Below are 9,234 nucleotides of genomic sequence, written 5' to 3'. Positions count from 1 at the left end.
TGATACTCTGTAAATTGGCATCATGCTTTTCGGGCAGACATTCAAGTGGAAATACTAGCTTTCTCTTACTCTGGGACATATGTCCAACAGTCTGTGCTATGAGCTCCAGAATTACAATAAGAAATTTTTCAAGGAAATAGAGCCCTCAGTTCTCTGGCCTTCTGTTCACAGTTATCCACCACTTTTGGTTATGCTAAGCTAACTTGTATATTTATTTGCCTACACTTAGTGACGCTAGAGACCAGCGTACTTGAAAAGAAGTTTCTTTCCTCACAAGGACCAAAGTCACTAGTACCCGGAGGACAGGACAGGTAGGACATGAAAGAATAGTTATGGAAACCTGCCTCCCACCATAGGAATGCTCCAATTCTATCTCAGAGAATACTCAGGGAAACATGCACCCTATTTCTACCATGGAAGGGGTCAACAGGATTCAGTTGGTGATGTCCAGGCCAGATTGATATTCTTAACAACTTGCTTGCTCACACTAGAGACCAGGAATGTTGCACAAAAGCCCAGATGGACTGTTCGTTTGGTCCCAGAGTCTCCACCCCTTTGCTTTGTTCTATCCTCTCTATTTTCTCTACAACTGCCTGGCTCCTGAATCCATGTTCTCCGAGTGGAACAGTCAGTCGATTTCAGGGACCACCCTCCAGGAGAAACATGACCACGAGTGGAATTTTCCAGAGGAACCAGATATTAATGGGGTCTACAGGAGTCTGTTAAGGAGCCTCATACTTCTGGTTCAGATTTATCCTCTCTCCTTAAAGTGTAGGGTTGGGAGAGGAGATAGAAAGAAATTTATTTTATCAGAATTGGATTCAGATAGGATTAAAGAAACAGACATTTTAAATGTCTATAATAATTATTAAAATAAAATTCTCTTCAAAAGCTATCCTAATTGGGATGGTTTGATGGATTGGAGACGTTAAGAGAGTGGTGAGACTGTCTAAAGAAGTGAGAGGCACTCTGCTCCCGATGTTCTCAGTATGCCAAGGAAGGCTGACAATGAGTTTTAAGGATAGAAGAACAAGGGTCTAGGTCTTCTAAGTGCTTAGTTCCTTGTTATCACTATCACATAACCTGTATCTTTCCAGACACAGAAGAAATACACCAATAATGTCATCATAAAATCAGAGAAATGAGGTATTCTTGTAGGAACAGGCTTCTCTCTTTTTAAATCCTTTCAGTCTCTGTATTTGTTGTATGCATACACTACATTTTTTTATCCATTCACCTGTTGCTAGACACTTAGGTTGCTTCCACGTCTTGGCTATTGTGAATAATGCTGCAATGAACATTGGAGTGCAGATATCTCTTCAAGATCATGATGTCAATTCTTTTGGCTACATACCCAGAAGTGGATCATATGATAATCTTACTTTTAAATGTTTTGAGGAAACTCCATACTGTTTTCCATAGTGGGTGAGCCATTTTCCCCCTTTTTATCTTGAAAAAATGATCAGTTCACAGAAAGTTAGAAAGTACAGAACAGTTCTGTTTACCCTCACCCATTTTCCCCAGTGGTTATTTCCGCATCTATATAACTCTAGCCCGATGTTGAAATCAGGGAAATGACCTTGGTATAACATGTGGATGAGTGTATATATAGCTCTAAGTTATTTCATCACAGGGGCAGACTGAAACCTACATAACTATAACACAATAGCAAAGCCAGGACATTGACAGAGATATGATGTGTGTATGGTTCTATGTTATTTTATCACAGGGACAGATTTGTGTAACCCCTACCACAATCAACATACAGAACTATTCCATCACCACAAAGACCTCCTTTGTGCTATCCCTTCATAGTCACATTCACTCTCCCAACATACTATCCCTAACCTCTGAGAACCACTTATCTATTCTCCATCTCCATCATTTTGTTATTTCTAGAATGCTGTATAAATGGAATCATGTAGTATGTGACATTTCAAGATTTTTTTCATTCAGCATATGCTCTAGAGATCCATCCAAGCCATTGTGTGTACCAACAGTTCATTTCTTCTTGTTGCTGAGTAGTATTCTGTAGTATAGATGGACTACAAGTTTCTTTAGCCCTTCATCTATTGGAGGATTGTTGTCGTTTGCAGTTTGGGGCTATTCCAAATAAAGCTGCTATACCCTTTTGTGTGGATATGAGCTCCTGTTTCTCTGGAATAAATACTCAGACATGTCGTTGCTGGGTAGTATGATAAGTGTTGATTTAGTTTTTCAAGAAACTGCCAAACCAATTTCCAGAATGGCGGTAGCATTTTACATTCTCCATGATTGTTTTTTTTAAAAGGTGGGGAGACATAAAGCGTGTTTTTTCCTCAGGTTTATTGAGGTATACTTAACAAATAAAAATCATATATATTTAAGGCATATGACTTGATGTTTTGATATATGTAGACATTGTAAAATGATTATCACAATCAAGCTAATATATTCATAACCTCTCCTCATGACCTCTTTGAGTGTGGATGTATGTGGAGAGAATACTTAAGATTTAGTCTCAGCAAGTTTCAAGTGTACAGTACAGTATTGTTAGGTACAGTCATCATACTGTACATTAGATCCCCAGACTTATTCATCTTGCATCACTGAAACTTGGTACCCTTAGATAAATATCTCCCCATTTTCTCCATCCCCCAACACCTGGCAACCACTGTTCTTCTCTGTGCTTCTATGACATCAGAGGAAGTGACCAGAATTAGTGTTTTAAGGTCCTTCTATTTATGGAGAGAGGATAATGTATTCACTTTAGATTTTGTTAAGTTTGTCTTGTAGAATTTCAACTACCTCTAAAAGAATAGAAATCTAGTATTTAACTTTCAAGCCTAGAGGGAAAAAATGGAACCAGAAAACAAAAAAAACAAGGACTCAATTAACAAAGGCACAAAAGGTGTTAAGGAAACATAGAAAAAGGAAACAAATAGTAATAAAAAAGTGCGGTGTTAGAAATAAGTCCCTATATATTAGTAATTACAACAAATGTTAGCAGACAAAACCTGGCAATTAAAAGAAGTGATCAAATTGGATAAGAGAATTCATTCGAACTAGATGATATTTAAAAGAAAATCAAAGTTCGAGGACTTATAAAGCTTAAAAGTAAAGGATAGAACTAGATACTAGAAGCATCACAAACGAGGGATAGCTAGTATAATTTTGTTCTTTATCAGGGAAAATAGACATCAAATCAAAAAAAAAATGTTAGGTAAAGAGAGGGTTACTATATAATGATAAGCATTTCAAATAACCAGAAAGAGAATAATTTTACATTTGTATGCACTTAACAAATGCTCTCAAAGTATTTAACAAAAATTAGTACAGCTACGGGAAAAGTGTTACAAATTCACTATCACAGGTAAGATTTCAAACACTTGTATCAATCATGCATATGTTACATATCTTGTATTCGTTATATGTCTTAGTCCATTTGGGCTGATATAACAGAATACCATAGATTGGGGGGCTTATGAACAGCAGATATTGATTTCTAACAATTCTGGAGGCTGGAAGTCCAAGATCAAGGTGCTGGCAGATTTGGTGTCTGGTGAGAACCTTCTTTCTGGTTCACTTATGTTTGTCTTTTTGCTGTGCCCTCACATGATGGGAGGGATAAGGGAGCCTCCTGGGATCACTTTCATAAGGCCATTAATCCCATTCAGGAAGGCTCTGCCCTCATGGCCTAATCACTTCCTAACACCATCACACTGGGAATAGGCTTCAACATATGAATTTCAGGGAACATAAACATTCAGTCTATAGAGGTATGTATAATATTTTACACTAAAAAGTCTAATATATTTAATCCTTCTGACATTTTATTAATTTTAATAATAAATATTGTCATTTAATTTTTAATTTATAGAAATAATGCACACGCTCTTTGTAAATCATTCAGAATCTAAAAATTAGGTAGAACAAACATTATAATCCATTTTCATGCTCCCTCTTAGAATACAGAATAGTTTTTCTCCAAGTGGATAGTCAATAACTCTGCAAAATTCATTAGAAAAATAGTCCACTCTCCTCCCTCTGTGTTCATGTAGAGGCCACCTTTATCATAAACTAAATGTCAGGATCTACATGGTCTGTTTGTGGCTTCTCTGTTTTGCCTCTTTTTACTCCTGGCCCAGTGCCATATATTTCCAGCCCAGCAATGTTATAAATCCTACTGACAGTGAAAGTCATCATGCTGCTGTTTGTAAAAATAATCTTGTTTATTCTTGCACATTTTCGCTAAACAGTGAACTTTTAAATCAGCTAGTTAACATCATAAAAATCTTTACTTTTAAATCCTAATTTCTAAATTATCACTAGTCTATGGAAAGTTATCAGCCAACTTATCACTCTTTTTGAATGTATAATAATTTTCACTTGGTTCTAATAGCCAATCTTTATGTAAAGAGATTAGGAGAATATCCTGCAGTAGTAAAGAGCTCAGGATCTGGAGCCCGATTCCTGACTAATTCTGATTTCACCAGGTACAAACCTTATCACCTTGCTGAATATCTCTCATCCTGTTTTCTTCATGTGTGTGGTTAGGGATAACACGAGGGGCTGTGTAAACTAAGGCTAATTTGCGCCTGATTGTAGGAAGGGCACAATAACCACCTTCGATATGCTCTTCTTGTTTGCTTCTAATTAATTGTATAAATGTAAGACAAGCAATCAACCATAAGAGGGGAAAATGCTCGAGTCAGCCGCTTCTGCAGACATTTGTTATAAACAATGATTCTTTTAGAATGAGGAAGATCACTTTTTATAAGGAGCTCAAGATTTTCTGGGTGAGAAAAAATGGAAATCTCACCCCCAGCTCCCTGGGATTCTAAGTTAGGGTAGGCCGGCCAAACCCCAGCGACAGAGGAGAGAAACAACAGGTTAAGAAAAATCAAGGAGTAGGCTGCTCTGAAGCCTCTGCCTCAAGACAAGGGCCTGATCTGGGAAGAGAACTAGTTTTTCTTCAGGCTTTGGCAAAGGAGGAAAGCCCCTCAGCTTTCACTTACCCTGGAACTACGCTGTGCTGGGCAGTACGACAGCCGAGAACACGAGGCTCCATCAGTCATGAGACATGGCCGTGGCCTGGACAAGGACCTGAATCAGCAGAGTTGTTGCTGGAACAGTAGACACATTTCATTGGTCTGACTCGGGGGGACCAGGCCTCAGTAAGAACACATGGCCTGGTGACACAACGCAGCTGAGTATAGAATAGATTCCAGATGTGTCTGGAGATCTGAAAGACAGCCTCTTCAGGGAGAATAGAGCCTTGGGAGGTGAGTCACAAAAGGTAAGTGATGGTGTCCATTCTACTAAGTTCCATTCTACTAAGTACTAGAGTGATTATCGGAAAAATAGAAGATTACATTGTGACTGTATTTGTACCCGGAGTTGAAATAGCAGATTATACTAGTTTTATGAGAATAAATGGAAAAAAGAGTCATACAAACTATTCATAAGTTTTCATAAAGCAAGTCCTTCATCAATTCTAGTCATTTGCATTGTGCATTGTTAATCATCATTCTTGTTGATTTCATGGGTGTTCATTGTCCAGTATATAATGCAGTTAGTACTCTGATTGCAACTGGACATTCTCTTTTGCATTTAATCACCCTGATCAGACACATAAAAGAGGAAGTCTTAAACTAATTTTTATTCAACCACATTATAGTGCCATTTGTTTTCTCCTTCCCAGTAGCTTCAAAAGAAGTGTCTGCTGAATTGGCACCATGAATTTATTTTACCTTCTCATCTTTGTTGTCCTCTTTCTCTCTCAAGTAATGCCAGGTAAGCCCCCTTTGGCATCTCCCTTCCATGTCTGAATCTCATTTCTTTTCTCCAACCTGTTCCACTTTCAGAAGGATAGCCTTGGTTACCCAGAATCAGTGTAGGGATACTAAAATGGGAACCATGAGAAAAGGGACATTTCTGAAGTGCTTCACTGGGTTTGCATCTTCAGGCTGTCTGCACGTGAGGCACTGAGAAGAAACACTGAAACCAGAGAGGGAAAAAATGGGACAAAAATATGGCAGGCTTCCCTGGCCAATCTAATGACACCCTTGCAAAGATCCTCTTCTTTCTTTTTTTTTTTTTCTTCAAACATTGGCACCTCAGCTAACAACTGTTGCCAATCTACTTTTTTTTTCCTGCTTTTTTCTCCCCAAATCCCCCCCACAAATATACACAGTTGTATATTTCAATTGTGGGTCCTTCTAGTCGTGGCATGTGGGACGCTGCCTCAACGTGGCCTAATGAGCGGTACCATGTCTGCACCCAGGATCTGAACCCTGGGCTGCCGAAGCGGAGCGTGCGAACTTAACCACTCGGCCACGGGACCGGTCCCCTCTTATTGCTTAAGAAAGATGTATGTGGCATGTGTGTGTGGGCTGATGCAGTTTCTAAAGTTTACCATTAGCCTAATTCTAGAGTCGTCGTTTTTAATGACTGGCTCTAAGAGCAAGGAAAGAAGCAGCTTAGAGGTTTTTTAGAAGAAGGAAATTCACATATTTAGAACCATGGCATTTTGGAGGAAACTTAGAGGTTTACTCTGCTCCCTAACTTGAGCAGGGGGTGGCAGGGATAGGGAGACAGAGGGAGGCAGGAGACTGACTTCCTCCCTGTTCATTCCCTGCATCATAGAAGTGCTGATTGTCACAGAACAGCTTGGAGGGCTTTATAGAGTACTACAGCTGCATGGATCTGGGGGGAGAAAAGTGCCTTGTGTGGGTGAGCACCATGTGATCTGACAGGACGCTGAGAGTTTGAACCTTGCTTCCTGCAGAAAGTCAGCAATCTCTTCTACTGCCATGTTGTGCTTTGTACTCACCCACCTTAGTCCTCCGTCTCCCCCTCACTTTTTTCCTCTTCCAATAGTCTATCTTAAAATAAATAAATTCATCTAATCAAATATGCCATTCCTATGCCTCACTGCTGAGGGGACCTGTGCCTTCCAGAGCATCAATTCACAAAATTGATAGATAATGAGCTGAGGGGACAAGAGCTGGATGCAGCAGTGTCCCCCAGCACTGTTCTCCTTCTTTCTGCTTTGGATTAATAAGAGTCTGTTTACTGTGACCCACTGGGCATGATGACTGATTCTATTGCATTACTCAGAATAGTGAGCCAAGTCTGTTTCTTCACTGGGCTAAATTTCACTCAAAGAGAAGAGAAGAGTAGGTTATGGTGGGCTGTGAGGGAATTATAAGGAGACAATATGCAGGACTCCTCCACAATGAGACTCTTGGTTACAATACTAGGGTAAAGAGATGTTAGTGCTTCCCAGGTATAGGTGGCCCAGATGTCAGAGTTCCTTGGTCATAGCTGCTATGAAGCACAGGATGGGCATGGGTGGCCTTTTCATGGTAGCTACAACCATTTTGCTTGAAGATGGGGATACAAGAGCTCATGATGAGCAAGTTTGTAAAGCTGTCTGCTAAAAGCCCAGTTCTAAGCATCTCCCTTGCAGCATGCCGGTAGAATGGGGCAGACAGAACAAAGTGGAAGCAGAGCTGAGGTCCATGAGTGGGGTGACATGGGGGAGTGTGAGCCTTCTCCATCCCTGGCACTGATTCCACAAGGGGTGGGCACTGAGGCCAATGAGAGCCAACCCTGGTGACCTCTACAGCCTGGGTTCCAAAGTTGATGACTTCTGCTAATGACTAACAGTAAACAGTTTGGACTAGAGGGACCACAGAGACCCTTCCTTCTTGGGGCTGAGTGTAGGCTTTCTCTCCTCCACCCTCAAAGAAGCAAAAGGAGCAGGTTTTTTCAGGCCTGGCTTAGAGTCAGGTGGATATTTTTTTCTCTTTTAGGAACTTCTCTCACCTCAGCTGATTTCCCTGATTATTCAGGGTCCTTTCCTTTAGGGACTTGAATTGTAGATTGTGAATCTTATTTTTAGGATGTATCTGATACACTCTGAAGGCAGGGGTTCTAAACCTGGAAATTGTGGGTGAACTTCAGAGGGTTGCTGGCATCCCTCTAATGGTTTTGGCGTATAGTGTGTGTATGTTTGCATAACTGAGTAAATATGTATGTAGACCCTCCTTCCCTAGGCTAGGGGCTGGGGTATCATATTGTTTTCAGTAGTACCCTGTTCCAGGAAGATGAAAATACAAAAGTTGAATCTGTTGCTTCCAAAGGACATCAGTTGACAGTTCCACAATAGCAGATATCTGATGTCACACTTGCCAGCTCTGTGATATGTCAACCCAAGAGGAGTATTTGAAGTCTCTTATCCCATCCTCCAAATTACTGCACAAAAATTTCTGTTCATAACAAGCTCTTGAAGACCAGCATTGTCCTCCTGTTTAACAAGCAAGTAGGAGGGACGAGGTGGGGAAAAGGAGGTGCGTAAGACAGAACACTTTCATGAGCAATACAGTGTGGGGATGCCTGGTTGGACCGAATCATTCCTTCCCTTGTATGAAGCTTGAGCCTCTCTTCCCAAAACAAATAGTTTTTGTCCTTTCTACAGGTTATGGATACGGTCCAATGCATCATTTCTGTGACTCACACATCAGTGTCTGCCTGAGGAGGAAAAGAAATTGCATTATTCGTATGCCAGGGATGTGCCCTGGGAGGAGTTTCTGTTGTGTAAGAACGAAGTGAACTGAAGAATCTATGTTTAATGTCTCTTCCCTGAATTAAATTGGAAGGATGAGACCTCCTGGTATCATTTTGTTTCTTTGAATCATTTATGTCTTCAATACCTATTGAGCACCTTCTCTGCACTACATCCTGTACTGGTGGCTGGGGATATGGATTCAAGTTTCTCCTGCTAAAGAAACTCACAGCCATGGAAATCTTATCCAAGTTGGGCGGATCAAGGATGTCTTCTCAGTGAGGGCCAGATATGAGCTGAGTTGTAAAAAAAAAAAAATAAGAATTAGCCAGGGAAAATTGAAGGAGAAGTTTAATAAATGTGTTTCAACGTGAAGAGAACAAAATACGCAAGGGCACTATGCCAGAAATGTGCCTACCATCATGTTAGGGGGTAGTTTGAGAACCAAGATGTGATAAAAGATGAAACTAGATGAAGTATGGCGCATTGCTAGAGGAATTTAGCCTCTAAAGAAATTTCACCTTTTTAAATTTCTTTTAACCTTCAGGGAAATATCGAAGAATTTTAAATGGAAGCATGGAGGAGGGATTAGAAGATGGAGAGACTGGAGACACAAAGGCCAGTTAGGATATTATGCAATAACTGAAGTGTGAATGTTTGGGGTTAAAAGGTGTGAGTTAAGA

At 40.3% G+C, this 9,234-nt stretch overlaps 1 long non-coding RNA gene across 1 annotated transcript; it reads left to right on the top strand.

Annotated features, from left to right (window-relative positions):
• Positions 1-2,705: 2,705 nt before the first annotated feature.
• LOC106782675 (uncharacterized) lies at positions 2,706-8,662 on the top strand. The gene is made up of 3 exons (XR_001379934.3): positions 2,706-5,278; positions 5,684-5,775; positions 8,465-8,662. It is a non-coding gene; the product is annotated as an uncharacterized lncRNA (long non-coding RNA).
• The last annotated feature ends 572 nt before the right edge of the window (positions 8,663-9,234 follow it).

Source organism: Equus caballus, chromosome 27 (assembly GCF_041296265.1).
Source record: "Equus caballus isolate H_3958 breed thoroughbred chromosome 27, TB-T2T, whole genome shotgun sequence".
Lineage (NCBI taxonomy): Eukaryota > Metazoa > Chordata > Mammalia > Perissodactyla > Equidae > Equus > Equus caballus.
Note: the sequence above shows the minus strand (reverse complement) of the source record. Positions and strands in the feature narration are given on the sequence as shown.